Source organism: Columba livia, chromosome 4 (assembly GCF_036013475.1).
Source record: "Columba livia isolate bColLiv1 breed racing homer chromosome 4, bColLiv1.pat.W.v2, whole genome shotgun sequence".
Lineage (NCBI taxonomy): Eukaryota > Metazoa > Chordata > Aves > Columbiformes > Columbidae > Columba > Columba livia.
Genome location: NC_088605.1, coordinates 63,087,053 through 63,111,531, shown reverse-complemented (window position 1 = coordinate 63,111,531; position 24,479 = coordinate 63,087,053). Strand labels below are relative to the sequence as shown.

The window sequence follows — 24,479 nt, the reverse complement described above, 5'->3', positions numbered from 1 at the left end:
GAAAGAATTTTCTTTCATTCTGATATCTGTTGTGTTTTTCATGGTGAGCCAAAAAGGCCACTGTGTGTTTCTCTGTGAGTTTGGGATGTACTCAATCTCCTGAGAAGTAACATGGGGCTGTGTCTTGGTGATGAGGGTGAGTGGTTTGTTGCTAAGGAGGCTGTATACTGTTTGTCAGAAAAATCCTGAACTGAGAAGCATTAACTGCAGTTTATGCTGACTTCTGACACTTTCTGTAACTTCTATTTGGTTGGAAGCTTTGTACAGTATTTGCGGGTTGAATCGATTTAGGCTTTTAATAGTTAACTATGTTGAATGGGTAGCAGTGGATGAATGGTTGTTTTATGTTACCATATGTCCTGAGGAATGTTGTCCTTTTTAGAATGTAACCCTACCTTTCTTAGCAAAACCCATTCAGAGAATGAGCTTTTCAAAAAAAGTGCTCATATAGACAATTTTTTTAGGATTATGCATTTAATGAGTGTCTTCCCAAAAGTGTTAGTAAGAACTATTGTTCCAAACAACAACAAAAAAAACCCCACAAGAACACCTCTCGTGTCAGTTTAAATTGAGTTTATGACTGGAATTTAAAGTGCCACTGTATTTATCCCACACATGTAGTTACTGTTATATTATTTTGAATCTGGAAGTCCCTGAAGAGTCATAGTCATATCTGTGAAACACAATAGATGGCCTTCTAGGCTAATTAATCTGAATTTTCTACCTTCTAAATATAAGTTTAAATGTAGATTCAAGAATGTGAAAAATTCTCAATCTTTTCCCACCCATAGCTTCATAAAGTGATTCCTGATGGATAATAATCACAGGGAGTAAGGAGAGTCATGGAACTGAAAGAATATAATCAGAATATGTATCAGAACATATACTGAGATAACTTAGAGCTGTCTTACAATGTGAAGAAAACCTTTGTGATGGTGTCTTATGTTAGTCTGAATGATCCCTATAGAGGAAGTTCTTGGAAACTGAACAGTTGATACCTAGGATCTAAGCTAGACAACATACTGATAAATGATACACTGCACAGACACTTTAATGGACACTGGATTAATTAATAGGTCCTTTATGTAGGTCTTTTTCTTTTGCAAAGTATTTCCATTTTGAATGCATCCAGTTAGACAAGCAGGAATCATAAATCATTATTCTAGTTTGCTATTAAACTGATTTTATTAGGGTGTGCAAGAACTGTATGCACTTAAAACTCAATTTATGTACTATTTAATATCCTGTTAATCTCAGCTGTCTTAAACTGTGTTATCCAAAATACTTCAGGCAGACTGAAAACATAGCTAAATGTCAAACTGAAAAATGAATGCTCTGAATTATGTCTTCCAAAGCACATTCTTCTCCTGCCCAGCCCTGCCTTCCATAAACAGCTTCAGCACACCCCAGACCTAACCTACAGTAGATCTTACATGGATTTTAATCTCACAAGTAAGTATCTTGAACAAAATTCACCATAAACAGTAAAATCCTATGCTCTGTGGCAATTTTTCTAGTGTGTTCTGTTTTCCTTTGTGCTGGCATGCATGTTCTAGAGAGTAATGATCTACCTTTTCTTTCTTAATATAAAAACTAAACTATTTTAGTGAAGTGCCTAAAAATAGACCCATGCTTTTAAGCCACTTAGGTTTTAGTATTAGGTATCCAATTTGGAAACTGTTGACTCTGTAACAACCAGAGTAAAATAAAATACATTTTGACAGCAGATGATTAACTGATATTGAAGCCATTTTGTTCTATCAGTTGTAACAAAATCCAACCTAGACTGCTAGCTGCAACTGTTAGAAAAGCCAGCAGAATTTAATACCTACTAGAGGGGAACAAGCTATAATGATTCTTGAGTGAACATGAACTGGCAGTTCTACCACAGTTTGGGTTCCTGGATTGATGATACTACTGTCTAGATCATCTTATCATCCTCATGCTGAAAAATACCTTGGCTAGACCAGGACAGAACCATATCCAAAGCTAAGTAAAGGTAACAAAGGCCTGAACAACAGTTAAATTTGAGAATTCTGTTTTTGTTACTGCTTTTCTTATCTCCATCAGCCTGATGCACTTTAAGGGGAAAATATCTCTTTCTTATTTAGAGTTCTGTGAAAGAAAACCAAAACCTAAATGCAATCTGGTTCTAGACTGGAAATCCAGATGCTGTAGTAATGTAAGCAATCAACAGTAAATACAGTTTTTAACAGATAACTTTGTAGGTCTGCAGAGCATGATTCCTAGTTGTTCTTCCATATTTATGTAACTAATGGATCATCCTCTTTTGTTTTCACCTTTTGGAAGTGTGAATATGTTTGCTCACAGCTGTTCTTAGACAGCTCAAGTACACTAGAAAGATGCTGCAGAAGTCTTGAAATGGTTACTTAGTGTTTTTATCTTGGTTGCCTAAATCAATTGTACGTGTGTGTGTGTGTGTGTTTTTTAAAAAGATTGTTGCCTTGCAAAATCCATGAACTGTGGATTTAGTGATATCAGATAGCAGAGTGCTTCCAAATTTGAACAAGAAATCACACTCCAGGTTTGGTGCCTTTTAAGACTATTGGCTCTCATACTGGTTAAGACTTTTCCTCTATCTGAGATATTTATGGAGCAGAGATAATAAGCTTTTTAAATGTGCTTTCGCATGCTGTGCCACTTGGCAGATGTTCTTTCAAGCATTTAATAGTAACCACTTACCAAAAGTAAGAGAGTAAGTAATTAGTTATCAAAAGTAAGGAAGGACTTTCTTCTACTCAAAGATAAGCATAGGGAGAAAATTGGTGGTAATTCCTTGCCACTCGTCTGTCATATGTTGTTGGAGTAGGGAAGGCAAAATCCTTGTTATCTTCCTCCCATATGCTTCTATGAAACCTTAATGGACCATTGACTTAATGATATTAATAGGTTTTAAAAACAGATAGGGATGCTTTATTCTGGTCTCATGCCTATCAGAGATCAGGAATCTCTGCATCAGAATTCATTGAGATATCTTACCAGTTCATGTCTCCATTGGCATTTTTTCTTTTATTCCATGTTCAGTTCATGCCTTTTTCCTCTTACTGCAAAATGTGCTCTCAGTAGTAAAATAACTTAATTATTTTATTTTATTTTATTTTATCTTATTTTATTTTATTTATTATTTTAATGGTGCCTTTACCATTGCTTCAACAGATGAACAGGAAAAACTGTGTTTTTCCTGTTCGTGTGGAAATAATAGTATTGTGTCCAAAAAAGTATCTCTCAGACAGTGCCCAACACCATATGCTTTTGAAAGATTAAAGATTCTTTGTACATATGAAAGAAACACGAATTAAGTTGCTGTTGTAATTCTGGGTTCCTTTATTATATATATGCATTTGCGTTAGTATTTTTAATCCTTTTAAGCTCTTGGCCTCAGTTATACCTTGTGAAAAAGATTTCCAAATGCCACTTGTATTCTTGTTGATAAGCACTATCTTTTTATATTATTCTCTTTCAGTTTCACTGGATGTACCCTGCTGGTGTTCTGAGGTTTTGAATTGGTTTATTTAGAGCAGTTTGCTATTTTTTTTCTCTTTCGCTTGTCTTCTCCTGTACATGAACAGCCACACATATCCTATCTCTTACAGTGTAGTTATTTTCCTGATTGGCTCTTTCTAAAGTTCTCAGTATTCATTAGGAATCTTCTCTACTTTTGTTATGTCCAGATCTGGTTAGTTTATCCATCCTAAATATTCTCAGGCAGTCATACCCACGACATTTCTTGGAACTGTTTTTTCAAAATTGTGTTCTGCTCCGTTCTTCATTCTGAAATACAGTTTTCAAGTATTATGGGCTATTGCAGAAAAGTCACCATTAATTCCCCTGAAGTGATGAGCAGATACTATATTATTTAAATTGAGTAAAATAATGACATGGTTAAAAAAGTCTTTTTGGTGCATATGTTATTCTTCAATAACATCTTTTAAATACATAATTTTCATTCTTTTTCAGTATTACCAAATACCATTCTATGAGAATTAAAATATTTTTCCTCTCTGGTAACTTGTCATGGCAAAAACGAACATAGTGCACTTTGCTGTGTGCTCTGAAATCATGTATGTATCTCATCATGAAGACTCATCATGTATCTCATCATTTGTGATTTGTTACAGTACTAGAAGTCACATGTTACATATATATATATATATACAAATTTTACTTTCTTTTTTTTTTTCTAAATTGATAACATTATTTATATTCAGTGTCACAAATGTGTTTGCTGCTATTCATTTCTCACAGATGAAATTCTAGCATGTAAGATACTAACTGAAAAAAAAAAAGAAATCTTTGAAACCTGCAGTCAGACTTGAACTACATATGATGAGTTAAACAGACAGTAAAGCTCTGTGTTTGCTAGGCTGCTTCTGTCACCTTTGTTTTGTATATGCTTGTCTTTAAGCTAGTATAATTCCTAGATGATGTTTATTCACTATCAAACTTGTGATCATTTCTAATATTATTCAGAAATTCTTGGCATATTGAAGTGTGCAATTAACTAACCAGTCTAATTTGGAAAATTAGTCTGCTATTCTAGGCTTTGAGAGCTACCATTATATTTTAATATGTAAAGTCTAGTAATTTTCATTCCTTTACAATTTTCTTTCCTCTTGATCATTTTCTACTTTTAGCAGGGTTATTGCTTTTCTGAATACACTGACAATTAATGTTATTCACTGGTCATGGCAAACTTTCAATTAACAGACTTTGCTGTACCATGTGTCATTATCCCATTATCAAGTCACAGAACGATTTGGGTTGGAAGGAACCTTGAAGATCATCTAGTTCCAATCCACATTGTTGTGGGCAGGAACACCTTCCAATAGATCAGGTTGCTAAAAGCCCCATCCAACGCGGCTCTGAACATTTTGAGGGATGGGGCATTCACAGCTTTTCTGGGCAACCCTAAATCTACCTTCTTTCAGTTTAAAACCATTACCCCTTGTCCTGTCACTTCATGCCCCTGTAAAAAGCTCCTCTCCAGCTTTATTGTAGGCCCCCTTTTAGGTCCTGGAAGGCTGCTATGAGGTCTCCCTGGAGCCTTCTCTTTTCCGGGCTGAATAGTGCTTAGTCTCTCAGCCTGTCTTCACAGGAGAAGTGCTCTAGCCCTCTGATTATCTTTGTGGCCCTCCTCTGGACTTGCTCCAACAGGTCCATGTCCTCCTTATGTTGGGGGACCCAGAGCTTCTCCTCAACCAACACCTCCAAGTCTTTATCCCCAGGGCTGCTCTCAATCTGTTCTCTGCTCAGCTTGTATTTGTTCTTGGGATGGCCCCAACCTATGTGCAGAACCACTTGGCCTTGTTGAGCTTCATGAGGTTTGCATGAGCTCACCTTTCTGGCCTGTCAAGGTCCCTCTGGATGGTATCCCTTCCCTCCAGTGTGTCCGCCTCACCACACAACTTGGTGTCATCAGGAGACTTGTTGAGGGTATACTTGGTCCCACTGTCCATGTTGCCAACAAAGATGTTAAACAATGCTGGTTCCAATACTAACCCCTGAGGAACACCACTCATCACTGGTCTCCACTTGGGCATCAAGCTGTTGATTGTAACTCTTTGTGACCATCCAGCTAGTTTCTTATCCACCAAGTGATTCATCCATCAAATTAATGTCTCTTCAATTTAGAGATAAGGATGTTGTGCGGAACAATGTCAAATGCTTTGCATGAGTTCAGGTAGATGATGCCAGTTGCTCTTCCCTTACCCACCAACACTGTAGCCCTGTTATAGAAGACCACAAAATTAATCAGGCATGATTTATCCATAGTGAAGCCATGCTGGATGTCACCAGTCACATCCTTTTTTCGCAATGTGCCTTCCCACAGTTTCCACGAGGATCTGCTCCATGATCTTGCTGGGCACAGAGGTGAGACTTACTGGCCTGTAGTTCCCCAGGTCTGCCTTTTATCCCTTTTTAAAAAGGGGGATTATGTTTCCACTTCTCCAGTCACTGAGACCTTCACTGGACTGCCACAACTTCTCAAATACAATGGATAGTGGCTTAGCAACTTCATCTACCAGTTCCCTCAGGATCCTTTTCTTCATTGTTTTTTTCTAGTTAGTTAGTTATTGTTGAGAAATGTTATTTTCTCAATTAGTACTCCTTACGGTGTCCTTTCAGTGTCTCCAGTTACACAATACTATCCTGCACAGTGACTGTCATATTTCAGAAGTATACAAGGTTCTGTCAAATAAAACCCTAAACATATTTAAACTGAGAAAACAGCTCAAGCCAGCCTAAAAGAACTACTCTAAAAACTTGTCTCCTTTCTAATCTCTTAATAAAATTTTCATACAATGAGCACTTCAAAAGATACAAAATCAACCATGACAACGCTAGGTGCTGAACAGTGTTGCAGAGATGTTATAAAAAATACTTTTTCTTGTTTACAAGAATTAAGCTCTTGTATTTAATAGGAAAATAGTTTTATTTAGAAATGACATAGCATTTTACAGTCTGCTTTGCCACTCTTCCAAATAGGCAGCCCATCTTTCTTTGTAGACAAACTTAATCTTTAAAAATAATGATGTTTTCCTCATAACTGTCCCAGGGAGCTTGCAGTCACCTTTGAAGGTGAATTACAGTGAATGCATTACAGGCTGATGGATCAAAGGAAGAGTAACAGACAGGTTTTATGAGTGGGTATTTGCCCACCCTGTAAAGTGATGATTATGAAGGTAACCTGTCACAGCTTAATCTATCTGTTTTCAGCATTGCTAATTAAACAATCATGACATTTATCAGTTGTCAGAAATTAGCTTAGTACAATTGCAGTTTTTGGATCTCAAATGTCTTCCTCAAGAATTTCTTTTCATTTCTGTTCACATATCCTTGTGACACAACTGTTTGCTAAAATGGCTCTTATATATAGCCCCCCCCTTTTTTTTTTTTTTTTTTTTTTTCTCCCCCAACATTATAATCATGGTGTTACTCAGAAAGTCCAAACAATCCAGGATAGAAAAATTAATTTTGAAAGAAGAAGATGTTGGCAAAGACTATGGTAGTATTAATCTTTGTGCCCTAGAGATTTAGTAGTGTGTTTCTGTTTGGTCCTAATAAACTTGTATGCTAGTTAATTCTTCTTTTCTCAAAAGGATGTTATGCTTTTCCTCCCTTTGTTTCCTGTAGGATGCATTCTTTTCCACTTGAGGAGTTGTTGGCAGAGGAAATACCATTGAAGTTAAAAGGGAAGGAAGTATGTGGGATGAGTCCATAAATACATTGAAAGTAACCCTGCATTGTAATACTTTTTATTTATAAATAATGTAATTATAGCTGTTAAAATTGAGAGCCAATTTTCAGGCAAAATTTTGCCTCCCAAGAAAAACCAAGTGGGAAAGCAAAATACTTGACAATATTTTTCAAGTGCTTGGTCACGTGATAGTGCCTTCTTTCTCAATCTGATAGTTTGATTTTTCTTAATAACCTGCTCTGTAAGTTACCAGAGGTTAAAAGAAATAGCAATGATAAACCTAGCAAAATGTCCCACTTAAAAATATCAACAATAGTTTATTTTGAATTTTGCATCTACTTACAAAGACACAACTTGATATAAATTGCAGAGCCCTGAAAGTTCCTCAAGTTTTATGGTATAATTGATGAAAACTTTTTCAGTTTTAAAAAAGCAAGTTAAAACCAGCAGCAATATCCCTATGTGGAAATTTCAATAAAAACCAGCAGGAACATATTTATGAAAGTAAGTACTTATATGTATTATTTTTATTGTGGCCTAATAGGCACTTTCTTCCTCACTAAATGGTCTCAGTTTAAACAATTACAGAATCAAATAGATAAATATTAATATAGCATTTAAATTGATATCTTATTATACACAAGTCAAGAAATTCACATTTATTTTTTCTCACTGCAACCTTATCTTCATCCCCCCAGTTGTATGCACTACAGTGAAGGATTTCATTTTACAATTACACCACATGAATACATAAATATTTATTAAAAAGAAAATGTTCAATTTAAACAATTACAGAGCTACTCTGCTGGTTTCCTCAACTGAAAAACAGGAGTCACAGTGGTACAAATAAGCAAAAAAATTAACTGTTAAACACCTAATAGAGTATGAACGTTTCTGTGTCAATAGGACGCTGAGTTTCTGTTGCCTGTTGTGGTCACTGTAATATGGGAGAGAATAATCGGTTCTTGCTTGTGCTGAAAAATATGCATGGTAACAAGTATTCATGTTCAGGAGTCCATGAGCCAGTGGAATTCTTGCAAACTACAGAGGAGTTACATTGTGGTGATGTTTAAAAACCATGGCTATGACCACATACGCATAATTAGAAGCTATTAATTTTATCCTTGTATGGCAAGTAAGTAGATGACATTGCCATTTTAACTTACAAGTAAGTTAAATGGGTTAGCTGAAGTCACAAAGTGAAGCTACATAAAATTGTTGTGGTTGGAAGCTGAGAATTCATTACTTTCAGTGATTGATTTGCATTGATGTATAATTTCTAAAACTGGATTTGAAATAAATTGCGATCATGAATTATTATAAACCTTTGTACCTAGTACAATGCTTTCTAAAATTTGGGAGAGATTCCCAGATGATCTTCAATTTTTATCGCATTTACCTCATCAGGTTTATCAGTTGTGTGGTGTTATGGTGATTTGCTAAAACTATTTCCCATTTCATCTACTTACCTACCTGAGTGTAGGTTGCTGCAGGCTTCATAGTGTTTATGCAATAGTCAATGGCAGAGCTTTCATTGATTTCACTAGTACATAACTCTCCTACGAGAGGAATCAGTACTTGTGTGCTGCATCATATACATCTAAGACAGCTCTGACCTTATCTAGATGCTTGGTATCAGGCCAGCTGAGAATCCTTTGAGACACGTGATGTGTTTGTATCCTGCATATTCAGTTCAGGAGCGCAGATCTCTCTCTGGAATGCTATGACTCTGTTCATCTGCTTGCTCTGGACAGCTCTATACTGAATGTGAATTTAGGATTTGGGAAAGTCTCACAAGGCTGATAAGCCAGATGAGAGCAGACTAAGGAACCAGCACAATGTCACGTTATATACTACTTAACAGCAGAAGACAATTTCCAATTTTGAGATTAAAAGTCTAAATTCTGCTCAGTGGAGCACAGTAGGGTTAAGAATGATGGCAGAATGTGGCCCACAATGAATTTTCCGTTATCTAGGCTTAAAAAGTCTGGGAATATGAGTTTTAAGAATAAGAGCTGTATGTGCAACTTACTGTTTTCTTTTTCCTTTTCATCCTCCTGCTCCTTCAAATGCTCTCTTTTCCTTCAAACACATGACCAGAAATGTACAAATGCAAACATCTCCAGTGAGATCAAGCGTAAGAAGTTTCAGCCTAAAGTGTTGTTTTCTGACAAAGGGGCAACAAAAATGGAAGCACTATCTCAGCCCTAACCTGAGTGTTTGCATAGTTGCAACACTGTAATTACCAGCTTTTAAGCTTACTTTTGTCTTGCGAAACAGTTTCAAAACTGCAACATGGTAGGCTTAAAGCTTTTCTAAATGAGGCAGAGGGTTTCTTCCTGTCTAGCTTACTGATGACCACTTGCAGTTTTGGTAACTCAGTGGCTATGGAAGTCCAGAGGAAAAAAGTCAGCTTTAGATCAAAAAGTGTGTGTCTGTACTTTGTGTGTGTGTGTACTACTCACATATATGTGTGTACGTATGTTAGATAAGTGTATGTATATCCGACCATTTGAAATCATTAGCTTCTTTTATTTGGTGGGGCGCTGTTAAAACTTTCCATACCTTACAACTGAATACGCTTACGGTGACCGAAGTATAACCCTGACTTTATATATATACACACATTTTTGTCCATCAAATGCCTTGATAGGTGTTCAATTACATTATAATACTTATCTCAAGATAGGTCTATTTTATGCACTTCAAAAAAAAATTCTATTCTTCTGAGTCCTGCTTTAAATATTTCCCTTTAATTGTGTGTGGTATCAGGTTAGAGCTAAGCTGAATTCTGCCTTTCCATTTAGAGATGTACTACAGTGAAAATAGAACATTGTGGCAGTATAAAATGTTACCCCTGAGACCAAGGCTTCTATACTTTGGTGTGTCCATGCATCTCTAAATTTAAAACGAGTTAATTTAATGCATGCTTAGGGCTGTAGTCCTTGCCCTCCAGTCCCTACTGTAATGTGTGTCTGTGTGCAAAGGGGAATGAGATTAGAAAGGGTAGAAAAAGAGCCTGCAGGAAGGCTCTTCTGAATGCGAGAGCTGAGGGATGAAGGGTGCTGGCTGATATAACTTTACTTAGTCAAACTGCTGGGTTATAAAATGGGAAGCATGTCCACTCTCCATTCCTGCAAAATAATATCACATGAATGCTTTCAGGAAGGTACAGTACTGTCTTTACAAGCAACGGAAAGGGAGGTGTAACTTATGTGAACTAAATAGGTATTTGACAATCTCTCATTTTTTCCCTTCATTGTCACCACTTACTTTTGAAATGTGGGATAAGAAACTCTGTCCAGGGTATTGAATGAGGACATAAATGTACTCAGTCAAGAAGTGGTGTGTTTTTAGAGTGAAAGAATACAAATAAGTTGTTGGGTTTTTTTTATGTGTGTGGTGGTTTGGTATTGTTATTTATTTATTTATTTATTTATTTATTTTATTTTCTTTATATAAAGAGAAATGTCAAAGTAGAGTGAATGTCTTTATGTAATTGTCCCCCTGGACTACTTTACGCAGAAAGGCTGCTGAATTATAAGGAAGTTTTTGTTTTTAATGCGAATGATTTGTCAATATTAAGGAATCAGTGCTTTCTTCAAGGCTGCTATACGAAGGCGTTAGAGAGAGTGAATGTCACCAACCCAATCTTTTGGGTTTAGTCACTTAACAGTTGAGCTACTCACTCTTTTCTTCATTTGTTTTTTCTTTGGGGGGGTGGGGGTGTTTCTTTGTTTTTCACTGTGTTCCTGGTGGCTGCAGGCTTGAAAAACTCATGTTATTGGAGCAGCTCTACAAAAAAAAAAAAAAAAAAAACAGTAAAGCATGTTATATGTTAAGTTAGCAAATTCCCATATATCTGCAGTGGATATTTTAGAGTTCTGCATTTAAAAAATTTGCATGGCTTCAAACATGAAATTTTGCGATTAAAGAAGGATTTTTGAGGAAGCAAGAAATATGTAATGTATTGTGGCAGGCAGACCCCAGTCCCTTTATACAACTTTGACAGCACAGAAGTGTTCTGAGTAAGCAACTGATGATGATGTCATCGTGCCTGGATAGATGAAGCTCAGGAACTGTGATCGGTGGTCTCTAGTAAATATTAAGATACACCTACTCCCTGGCCTAGGGTAATGACTTGGGAGTATGAAGTAGAAAATTTCCCCCCTGGCTGTCAAAATGGCCCGCTTAAGAGGCAAACATGAAGTAGGCACTGTGCTAACCTCTTTTTCTTTGTGAAGGAATTAAATGTGAAACATAGTTGGAGAGATGATACAATTTCATATATGTGAATACAGAGGTAAAGAGTGCCAAAAACATGCTAAGCCTTGTTATAGGAACATATTGTAAGTATATGAGTGTGTTATTTATGGAATATTTTTCTCTTTTATGTTAACGGCAATAACAGCAATACCAGTGGCTGTGTAGTTGCATCCAGCCTTTGTCTTACTACCTTGTTAGTCAGGATGATTCCATGAAAGAATTTTAATTGTTTTTTATTCCTGTTACAGAGTCCATTTTCTATTTATTTATTTATTTATTTATTTAAATTAGGTGATATTCAAGCTCATCTGGGTGCTCCTGCTCTGGCAGGGGGATTGGGCTAGATGATCTTTTGAGGTCCCTTCCAATCACTAACATTCTGTGATTCTGTGTGTGTTGATACAGCTAAGTCGTGCTTGCATTGTCCATTCTATAATAAGGTAGAAGTAGTAGGCAGCTTAAAAGTATCCCTTTCAGCTTTCAACTCTGCTAAATTCACCTTTGCTTTTTACTTTTCTTTGCTGTGTTGATTCCTTATATTTTTTTCCCAAATCCACTGCTCCTTCCCGCCCTGCCAAGAGGCTGTATGAGATACAGAGTTGTCTATAGATGATCTCTCTCAGCAATACAGGCATCGGCACTAGGTGGATTAGATGACTGTAAATGAGATTCCACTGACTGCATATGCAGTATGCTGTTACATTATATAGCCAAAGTCCCGATTTCAAAGACAACAGACCTGAATCAATTAATGCTGTTTGATTATGTCATCTAACATTTAAACCTGTTTTTTTTTTTTTTTTAACTGGAAGCAATGCTATATATTGTTCCTTCTCTTTCCTTTCTCAAAGCTGAATTCTGCTTTTGCCTTACAAGCTGAACAACTTGCTGTTCTTTATTACTCCGTACTTGTGTCTTATGGCTCTAAATAGTTATTGTGCTCTTAAAGAACTAAGTGATTTCCACACCCCCCCCCTCCATTAGTTAGTCTCTCCTGGGACTTGCATGTACTAATGAAATGATATATTGAGTTGTTTAGGATGCATAAAAAACTGATGGTAAATTATTAAGTTTGGATATGTCATTAATAATGCATTTCCATTTCTAATGCAATATTTTCATAGTCATAGAAATTAGAATTGGAAAATTCTAAATATGTGTTATGCCGTTCAGTTCAATCTCATCCACTGCGAGATTGTCTTGGTATATTTAGAATGTATATTTCCCAGTGCTTTGTTTTAACTAACCAAGCGATGAAGCTTTCAGCATTTTTCTAGGGAAACTAATCTGGAGCACAGTGGGCCCCAATATTAAGATGTTTTTATTTTCTGCCAAAATTTCTCTCCATTCTCTCTATTTAATTTTTTTTTTTTTTAAATTTAAAGTCTCCTGTAAACAGCCTTTACAGCATGCTCTCAAAATCCATAAACTGCATAATGTTACAGCCCTTATTTTATTTTATTATTTTATGTTATTTTATTTTATTCGGTCTTGAATTTTTTAATAATAAGATAATGGAAAAATATCATCACACCTGGGGGATGGATGCATAAAGATTGCTCAGGAGTTTGCAATGCAGCCTACTCATGTAGTAGGTAACTTAGATGTACACGCCTTGCTATCTTGACCTAAAGTTTGATTTGGGCTTATATTGTTCCTGTTTGTTTGTATTTTGTGGGGCTGGTTTTTGTTTGTTGGTTTGGTTGTGTTTTGTTTGTTTTTTGGGGTTTATTTAACATAGCCTTTTTAACATGGCTTAATTATTACATTTGCTGTAGAAATAAGCCCTTAATGAAGACTATTGATATGTTTCTGATTCCTACTTTGGAATACTTTCTATCCTTTACGTGTCTGATGTTTTTCACACCTATAGTGTTAAATACATGTATAAATAGACTATTGTTATTTTTATATATTACCTAAATACTCAGTTCTGTATTCAGATATAATTATCTCTACTTATTCTAAAAAAGGCTGTGTGATGTAGTAGAAATATTTCACGTATTTTGGAGGTGTTATCAGATTGTTGGGAAAAATAAACCATTTAATTGTGTCCCATAAATAGCACTTACTGGAGATGTGTTGTGCATAGACATAAAATGTAAAATGTAAATATGATATACTCATTCAATAATCAGCTGATTTTTGTGAAAATATTTTGGGTGATTGTAGGTAAGTCTTTACAAGACATATTTCCAAATGTTTTTCTGACTATTTAACAATACATTTAATTATAACAATCAATGTGTTCCTTCTGCAGCAGGGCTCTTTCTAGGAGCAGATGCACCTGTTTTCATTCATTTTATTTTATTTACTGGGCTCTGGTAAAGGTAATACTTCTAAAAGGATTTTGCTGCCAAGAAAGCAAAGGTGCCATCTGTTCTGGATTAATATAACTTCATATGTTTTCCTTTCCTCAAAACATTCAGGGTATGAATTTACTGAAAGATGGGCAGTGTCAAAATTAGGCTGCATTTTCTTCTGTAGGTTGGTCTCAGATTTCCTGTAGAGTCAGTTGTCTTTCTTGAATGTTGTAAAGCAAGCATGTATAATTCAAAATGATGAAGTTATTACTCTGTTGTTGAAAAGTTATTTGCTAAAGTCCACCAGCAGTAAAGTGGTTATGCAGCCAAAAAGGAGTCAGGTATTGGATGAAGCAGAATAGATAAAGAACTGCTCCTGGGATCTCTTGACAGCCAGCTCTGTACCTGGGCTGAGGTTTGGCACTGGGCTTGCCCTTTATTGGAACGATTCTAAACTGTATAAAGCTGTTCCTGTGGTGCACAGGCAGTGACTCTCTGTATGCTTTGCAGCACTAGTTAATCTCAAAAATGTATGCTGAAATCCTAGACACATTTTGAAACTCCTGAAAGAAGTTTTGATTTGAGGATGAAAGTCTACATTGTTAGTGTTACAATTGTGCTTATGAGACGAAATAAACTACTTAATAATAAATTATCACATATAACTGTTTTATTGAAAAAAAAATGATAAAAATAGACATAGAGTGATCATGAAGAAATGTTTGAGTTTCTTTTGTTCCTCTCTTTTTCTTGTCTTATCTGTCTTCTGCTTAAAATTCTTTATGCAACAATATAGACTTGATTACAGCAGTGTAGATTATGATTTTCTGTTTGAAAGAATATTTATGTTCATTATGCAGAGATCTTTGAGAGCTTCTGATTGTCTCCAGTGGTTAGGCATTTGAACCTCCTGGATAGCTGCTAGTATAATCCAGCTCTAATAAAAATGTGGTTTATGCATATCTCAGGAAGGTTTAAGGCAGCTATGAGCTATTCATACTGTCTCCTCAGGAGAGGTGTAAAATTTTCTTTTTTAAATAAAGTGCCTTCTTCTAGTCAACTTTAACTGGAGAGAGAGGGCAAAAAACAAAAACCAAAAAAAGCCCCAAACAAACAAAACCAACCAACCAACAACAAAAAAAGGAGAACCAGCCAAACAAAAACAAACACACAAACATCACAGCAAACCACCACACACAGACAATGAAAACAAAACAAACCAAAACACAAACAACAAAACTCCAACATCTCTGCCTTCTCTCCTTCCCTCAGACGTTGAATTGACTCTGGCCCACTGACTGGACTATCCCTTTTTTAGTGCGGTATTCCAGTTCTCCTTTTGTTGGGCAGATACTCAGAATGGAGGGGATTTTCTTTGGAAAAGTCTGTGGGATATAACCAGTGCCTTAATTTGCTTTTGTTCCAAAGGTTCCAGCTATGCTGGATTTCTTTTTTTCCCCCCACTGGTTACTGTTCTTTGTATACATTTTAATACAGGTACTGACATAGTCGTTTGTGCCTTTTTGTATTGTTAAATTTTAAAAAGAGAGATGTTACAGATACATATAGGTAGAGTTCATGGGAGACACTATGCCTGAGTTAGTAAATCCAGCTTGATGTATTTATAGCGGTGTACCACTTCTAGGACCAAGCTGGTAACTTTGCATGGCACTGGACTGCACTGCATCATGTGAGCCTGATAACATGAGTGTTCACTGCTTCGGGGGTCTCTGCACCTGGAAAATATTCCCATACTTTCCATTTTTGCACTGATTTCACTACCCCCTCTCTCTCCCTGCTCCCCCCCCCCAAGACAGACAACAGAAGTGATTCTGTGACTGTCTTCTACTGTAAAAACTGATGTTGTGCTCAACAACATGTATTATGTATCCTCATGATACTGCCATCAGATAAAACTAACTCAGGGCCATTGTGGCCATGATTAGGTATTGAAACCACAGCCTGTAAATAAAAGGCCCTTTAGGCATTATCAATCCCTTGCACTATTCTGTGTCTTTAAAACTAAGCAAGGTAATTTGGCATGTTGGGGGATTTGTTATGCTTAGATGTCACAATACATGAAAATGCAAACTAGAGAGCTGTGAGGGAGCAAAATAAACCAGGGATGGAAGTGGGTTATACATCTTGTTGTGTGAATTGTTTGTGTGCATGTGGGGGGAAGGGGAGATGAGAGAGAGAATAGGAGACCAGAGGGCCATCAGCTCTTTAAGGAAATACTGCTGCTGTCTCAGTCAGAGAGCAAGGGGGAAAAGGGCATTGAAACAGTGATCACAGCAACTAGGGAAGCAGGAAAGATACGAGCAGCAAAAGCTGTGATATTTTTGATAAGCAGCTTAATGTTGAGCTTATCATCTGAAGTTAAGTTCTGAAGGTTCTCTGATCACTGTTATAAATCCTGCAAGTCTTAAAAGGGTGCAAATACACTGTGGAGAAGCTTCAGTAGTGCTTCTATAGCTATGCACAAAAGGAGACAAATCATTTTGCCAATATATATTTTTTCAACCAAGAATCTGCAGCTTCCCACCTCATATGTGAATCAGTATCTTGTGCAGAGATCTGTCTGTCACCCTTTTGCTTTTTTTAGCCCACCTTTTCAAAGAGAATTGTGAAATCTTTCAGAGCTTGCTACCTTTTTTTTTTTTTTTTTCCAGGTAGAAAGAAGCAGAAAACCACTGTTGCTTGCAGTTATACAGAGAATGCTGGAAAGATCAGATTGGTAGCCTTTCTGCATAATCCAGGATCTAAGTAGAACAAGGGTCAAAATTTTGCATATGAAGTACAAATCAGGGCTCATATACTAATTAACTTAGGCGTTACGTTTCTGCAATCTAAGTCTTCGACTCTTTGATAAACTAACTGGCTTATTCTGATGGCTTTTGTTTTTCTAGAGAAATGTGTTTATAAGCTATATATCTTGAAAAGTAGGAAATAATCTCACAGGTATTTGAATCTATGCTTTCTTCTAGACTAGACAGAAATTCTCTATGTGCATGTGAGAAGTTTCTGTGCATCTGCATATAACCCAGATAATTATTTAGTGGCTGCATGACACTAGTACATCAGAGACCAGCTTGTAAGAGAAACCCCGCTATGTTAAGAACCATGTATATATAGACACATTTCCTAAATATTTACAAAACAGTGTTTTAATGCCATTTTGCAGTCAAGGAATGGAAAGGAAGGTTATGCGATCTGCTTACTCTAAAGCTTTGTATCAAAAATGGAAATTGCAGACCTCCAGTTTTTGCAGACTTTACTTGGAAATCAGTGAAGAGAAAGCAGACTTTGTTAAGAAAGTGTATTTGGATAAACTCAGGCAGATCCTAAGACATTAAGCAGGAGGTTTTTGTCTTTGTGTCCCATAATTCCTCCCACAATGTTTCTATGATATCCTCCCCCTGCCTTCTGAAGAAGTTTGACAGCACCAGCCTTAGGACCCAGGAGAACATCATGGGGTGAAACAGATAAACCCTATAGAAAACTAGGTGGGTCCCAGTAAGTGTTTCTCTACAAAGCTTTTATTTCTGAATTACTCTTAAAACTTTTATGTGTTCAGTAGTTAAGGTAGATTCTGAGTGTGTGCATTATGGTAACTGAACAAGTATAGCTATTTGTCACTGTATTTTGATTAGATTATTAAAACTTTATTTAGAGCAATAAATTATTTGCTCAATATATAACGTATGTTCCCTTTTGACATTTATGAGTATTTTGGTGAGAAAAAGTATTTAATTACTAGGAAGTGCAAGAAACATTGAATTTAAATCACAGCTAAATCATAAGTGATCTTCTGTGGGTAGAGAGTGCCAAGTATTTTGTCTTGTCTTAGAAATGAATATGATACAAAAGGAAGAAAAAGCCAAGCCAAAGCTGCTGATATTTTCATACTAGTAATTAACACTGGTTTAATCTGAGGTTTGTGTGAGCACAGAAGGAACACTGTAACTGAATTCATGGTTTGGAATTCTATGAACAGCCAGAAGTAGTATCCTAGTCGTTAAGTCACATGGCAAGTAAAGGCGTATGCACTTTTCTGAGAAGAATGGTTATACTGGCTGAGATAGGTCTTCCTGACTCAACTTTGTGTTTCTAGCAGTGGTCAAAGGGATGATTGGGAAAATAATTGAGAAAGAAGGCAAATATAGAGTGATCTGTCCTCTAAAAGAGCCTCATCTTTCTATAAGCAGCAGTGTAGAGATTTAAGTCACCTCTTTTATGTAAGACATTGTAGTTAATAAATGTTTTTCACAGATCTTTAGTCCATTTATTTATGTAATTACTATTTGAACTTTCTAAAGAGTTTCCAGTAAAAATATCTTGCCAGTGCTTCCACAAACAATAGTGGAGTATGGGGAAAATATACTGTCTTTTTCCTAACTTGGGCTGATTTCATTGAGTGCCAGCTAATTACAATAAGAGATTTGCTCTCTCCTTTCTATACATTTTAAACATTTTCAAACATCTTCTGCAGTAATTCTTTTGCTGGATCTGAAGCCTTCTTGGCTGTACACTCTTTGCAGTTTACAACCTGTTTCTCATACCTCACTTTCTGAAGTGTGTGCACAAGGAGAGAAGGCTCCCTGAGATAATGGAGATAGCAATGGCAAGAAGTCACTGAATAGCTACTCTAATTAGTTTATGACATTAATTAGACTACAAAGGGATTTCTCTGTAGGTCAGAGAAAGAACAACAAAGTGAAGTAAAATATTTCCAAGGGGAAAAGAGAGATGACAGCAATAAAATGTCTTCATTTTTTCTTGTTTTGAGTGTTTTTTTGCTGAACTTTCTAATCAGTTACACATTTTTAAGTTTTGTTAATGCTGTTCTATTCTATAATACTGTGATTTGCAGTGAAACTTTATAGTAAGAGCCGATTTTCATAGAATCATAGAATAGTTTGGGTTGGAAGGGACCTTCCAGGTCATCTAGTCCCAATCCCCCTGCCATAAGCAGGGACATCTTCAACTAGATCAGGTTGCTCAGAGCCCCGTCCCACCTGGCCTCAAATGTTTCTAGGGATGGGACATCTACCTGCTTAGAAAATGTCTGAAAAAGGGCACTCAAGTTTACTGAATTAATTATGCATTAATTATGGGTCAGTCCTGATTTTTCTGATTGATACCAGTCCAGGAAAGACAAGGTGTTTTTCAACTTTGAGTTTTGATAACAGTAGGGATTCCTAAATTAAAATTTACATGACATCCCCATGTCACAGGATGGAAAACCCAACTAAACATTCCTCCTGCATTGGTATTGGTTTTTAAATTGTGTATTAAGCTGATGGAATTTACAAGATTTGCAGGTGCTACTTCAAATCATGATGAAATAGATGAGGATGTTTCTTTTGTGTTTCTGTGGTTTCTATAGTCTATGTAGAATATAGAATTATAGCACAAAAAAAAAGCATTTTTACAGTCATGTCTGCTTATAACCACGTTTTAAGATGTGGTTCTTGAGTGGAAACCAAAATCCTCACATACTGTATTCATTCTTTTGACTAAAACTCCTGAGGCACAACATAGTGTAAGTGGTGCAGCAGCGGCTTTTAGAAGTGTGAAAAAATATTTCATACTGTTGATGGGAATTTCCTGAGCAATATGTCTAGAAGCAATATTAGATTTTTAGGTATAGTGACACTGCTTGAATAATGTCCTTTTGCTATCATTATTACTTTGATTGTATAGCATTTTAATGGTATAAAGCTTATCCGGCTTCTCTTTTAGCATTTTACGCATGTATGTGTGGGAATCTAGTCTGTGATTTATTTGTAACTGTCACAGAGAGACTAGGGGAGAAGAATTTGCTAACAAAGGCAGCTCTGGAGTGTTGGAGAGGTCAGGAGCTTTTCAGTTCCTTCTGTCACAATCAGGTGAATATGCTTACATAAAATTTGCTGTAATGCTGGTGAATTAATTCCATACAGGGTTAAAGTTTTGTTGTTTAACTTAAGATTCAGGTTATGGATGATTCCTAGAAGCCTAGTCATTGAATCATTATATGAAAAGTAATTCCAACTTTTTTTTTTTTTTTTAAACCAGGAAATGATTTTGATGTGTAAGACAGCTCACAGAAAAATATGCAGCTAAAACACTGAAAGAGCAAGGGTGGTAAGTGACAAAATATGTTTTCCCCATCCTTTAAGTGCGATATAATTATCTTTTATTGTCTTAAATGGATTCTAGTTTTCTTCACCATCCTTTCTTTAGACCATTTCCTTCTGGACAAGTTTAGAATTACTCATTTCATGGTAAACAGGCTTCAGACTTTGTATGGGTGAACACGGTTTCCATTTTGTAAAGGGACACAATACTTAACCTGAATAAGGTTTTTAAAGTTCATCTTTGATTCTTACCAGGGAAGGAATTTTGTTTGTTGTTGGTTTCAGTTAGAGTGGGCATGGAGAGTCATGGGCAACGCTGTGAAGCTTTTTGCACCTCTTCTCTAAGAATTCAAATTCTGGCTTACATAGGAAAGAGTGATGGAAAAGACCCATGGGCTTTTACTATCCTGGTGGTCAAAATGATTGCAAAATTCACAACTATCTTTTCTGTATTAACGTTGTGCAAAAGTTTTATTGTTAAAAGTCATATAATCTTCTGTTCCAAAGGGATTTTGCTTGGGTCGAGTGTGTTTTTGTGCTTTCCTATGTCTAGCATAAGCATAAATTGAATCTTTTACTTGGGTGGTGTTTTAGCATTTATAGCAATAACAATCCATTGAAATGATGAAGCTGAGATAAAATTAAAATCCTCCATAACTATTCTAAACTGAATAAAATTTTGGGCAGAAGTTGTGGAAGCAAAGCAAATATTTGTGGCTGATCTCTTATTCTTGCAATTAAAGCTGGACAGTAAATTGACCATGTGGAGAACATACTGTCTGTATGTTGGGATGCAGTATTTCAATATTGAGTAGTAAGGATCTGCCACTGGTGAAAGTATTTATATGTAACTATCTTTTACATTCCGTGATGGTAGAAAATCAAGGGTCTTTAGTGTGTGTGTGTAGTTTTGTTTGGTACGTTGGTTTCTTACTCTCAAAAATATGATTGGGTAGAGGCAGAAGCAAAATTGGGCTCCATATTTATATTTTTTTGTGACATACTCATATAAATGTTTAAAACCCCACATTCTTTTGGGATGCTATTCTTCGTTAGTAGCCCTTGCTCTGACATGTCACTGAGTTTGGTAGAGTTCTGCATACACAGCAACTACCAAATTTCTACCCAGTAAAAGTGACAAGCTGCTAACCAAGGGCTCCCTAGGAAGCTTCAGAAAAACAGATATATGAGGGCTGGTTTTGCTAGGAAGAGCAAAATGACAAAAGAGGAGATGGATGCCTCTCAAGAAACCAGATTTCAACTTATTTTAAAAGAGCATAAGGAAACAAAATAAGCTAACAGACTTTGTAGTCTGATGGAAATGTGAGCAGCTTTACTGTTTAAAAAAAAATAAATCTATCACAAAGCTTTCCACTTTGAGACAGATGATGGAATTGAGCACATAGAACTTGATGTGTTTGTTTCTATTATGCATATTATCAACAGATCTATCTGTAGATAATATTGATGATATGAACAGTTTTGCAAGAGTGTGGGCACAACAGCAGTTCAAAAATAGGGAAAATGAAATGCCCAGGGGAGATGAAAATGTCACTGAAATTGGAGGTCCAGTTTTTCCATAAGTGTTTGCAATTAAGTCTGGTATGTGTGTACACCTGTATTGAAAGAAAAACAGATTCTGATGAAATTACATATTTTATTAAATGTATAAAATAAACAAATTATTTTCATTGACAAAACTTAAAAAATTCAGTTTGATTGTAGAGCTTCCCTTCCAGTGTAGGGGTTTGGCTGCTGAACCAACAAGCAGACTCTCAAAATCTTGCCTATGCCTTCCTAAGTGATAATATGTCTGTGTTCTTCTCAGAATCAATCAATTTTGTATTGCTTTTAAGCTCTTTGGACCACTTGTGGCTTTTAAAGCACTCAAAATGTCTTTTTGAGGCAGAAGCTCAAAAATATCCATTTAGACATCTAGAAGTGGGTATCAGTATCTCAAAGTACCTAAGCTCAGGAGCTCTTAATGAAAGTGATGTGAGAGCTTGGAGAATCCCTCCAGCCTTTGAACATGCAAAAGGAATAATTGGAAAATATACTACTTGTGTATGTATATGTGTATATATATATATATATATCTTAGTTTTTTGTTTTTTTGTTTTTTTTTTTTTTATAATGGTGATATGTATCCTTAACCACATACTTATAAAGAGAAATAAAAATATTCCTATCCTTTACTGAAGGATAGGAATGTAATTCTTCCAGAGGTAACGTACAAACAAACTAGGTTTTTTTACTAGGTATACTTGAAAAGGTTGGAAGAGAGATTGGGAGAACAGAGAGCATATGTTATTGTTCAGTAAGCCATGCAGCAGATAGCAGAAATTAATGAGGCCAAGAAAGCAAAGGTGGCAAGCAATGCAGTCAGAAGCTACAAAATTTGGGAAGAACTTGAATGTTCTGGTAGACAGGAATGCAAGCATTCTCTCACATTGCTATATGGCAAACCTGAAAATGTGGAGACTTGAATAAAAGTGTTGATGTAATTCTGCACGGAGGTAGCCATTGAACTTCAAAACAAAGCTGTAAGTTGCAAGTGCTATATACCAAGACTAAAATGAGCAAGGGAAGAAATACAAGACAAGTGGATCTGTAAATAATATAGCTTCATAAAACAAATTTTCTCAATGGGATAAATAACATGGTGTTTCCCAGAGAAGCATTAGAATGCCCATTGCTGTCTTCATTCTGAAACTGTAAGCAGTTTTAAAAGGTGTCATCTTTGCTGTTCTACAGAAATGTTTGTGTCTTCCACCAAATGGAAGCACATCTTAATTATTTTTATGGGGTCATGGGATATAATTAATTTATTGATACTTGGTCACAGAGAACAGAAAGATACTTTCAGGCCTGTTTCATGGGAGGAGTAAGAGACGACCTCTAACGGCTGAGTGGTACCCTGGGTGTCAATGCTGAAAAGTATGATAGTAATGAATGTTAATATTCTGAGATACATAGTGTGCACGGGTAGAGTTATTCAAAGTAAATGGTCGTAGATGTTCTATTATTTATTTTTTTTTTCACTGAATTTTGAGGAAAAAAGTACAAACCTTTGACTGCCTGTGTTACACAAAAAAACACATTATATTTGCAAAATAATAATAGATTTTCTGAAGTGGTTTGAGGTTTGTCTCTTCAAATACAAGGTAAAATAAATGAGGTATATGGTTTTATTGGTGTTTAAGTGGGCTTTTTTTTTTTTTTGCACAGGAATAATGTGAAGTTCCTCAATTGCAGTATGGAAACCATTCTACTACTTTGTGCTTTTCATATTTATAATTTCAAAGTGAACCAATTTTAGGTACAGCTCTACATAGCTTGAAAAATTTTCAACTTACATATAATAATTTTGGGCACCTGCATTTCTTTGCAGAATCATTTGATTAATTTAAGAAAATGTCTACCAAACTCTCCTTGCCTTGAACTGCTTGGTAGATCCCAGAGTTACGCAGTAGTTGACAAAATTCTAACTAAGCTCCATTACTGCGTAATAAAACAGCTCAACTTCAAAATTGGTCAGTTTATTGATTTTTAGTGGCAAGGGATTTGAATGCATTCACTTTGTAGACTGTTATTTTCTCACTTTCAGAAACCAAGCTGCTGTTGTGAATAGTGAATTAAGCATGCACATATTTTGATAATAGGAGAAAATGAAATGTTCACATTAGGGATGTATCTCTGAAATATTGTGTGGAATATCTTTTCTGAAAGCTTGGTTGCTGACAAAAGATTTTGGCCTGGATTGTACTGCAGCTTTGCTCATCTTTTTCCTGTTCAACTTTTGGAATAATTATGAGGAAAATGTAAATGTTTTAATTAGTGTTTCTTTATTTTTCATATGTATGGCATTTATATTTAAGTGGTCATTCCATGGCCATTCCACCCTCTCCTCTATTTTTTCCTGATTAAATATCTTTTAATATATTCTGCTTATAATAATGCAGAGAGAAGGAAACATTCCCACAACACATATGTTAATTTTGTGCTGTCACTGAGTCAGGCTATGGTACTGGCTATATCTTGCCTGAGAACTAAAAGGGATAGGACATCTCCTCCTTGTTGTGTCTGTGCCATCTGAATCCTATATAGTATCCCAGTCATAGTTAAAAGAGTGTCTCTGTGAGTTTGTTTATAGAGAGTTGACTGCCTTTCTCATGGAGGAATTTTGTTTTAATTGGTTGAAGGTAAAGGAATAGGAATAGGCAAACAAGAACCAAACTTGCTGTGAGTCTGAGCTCAGCCCTTGCTGTGCTCTGGCCCCCGTGCTGCTCTGCACTGCCCAGGAAATGCACAAGTGGAATGGAACTATTTAGATAATTGCTTTTCTCAGAACAGTTTTGTTCTGATTATCTTGAACTTTTTCATGTTTAATTTTGTTGTGGGTGCTGGTTTTGGAGATAATTTTCCATAAAATTAAATTACAGAAGTTGAAGAAATAAAATCGTATTAGACTATCTAGCCTAAACAAACACTACTTTGAAATTATTGTGCAACATTAAGGGATGCATTCATTAAAGGCTGCACCTGATTTTTTGTGTTTAGATGTCTTTT

At 36.0% G+C, this 24,479-nt stretch overlaps 1 long non-coding RNA gene across 1 annotated transcript in view; it reads left to right on the top strand.

Annotated features, from left to right (window-relative positions):
• Positions 1-24,479, top strand: part of LOC110357105 (uncharacterized) — a 173,273-nt gene that overhangs the window by 56,155 nt on the left and 92,639 nt on the right. Inside the window, exon 2 of the long non-coding RNA XR_010472625.1 lies at positions 19,849-19,917. This is a non-coding gene — a long non-coding RNA (uncharacterized LOC110357105). The remainder of the gene's footprint in view (positions 1-19,848; positions 19,918-24,479) is intronic.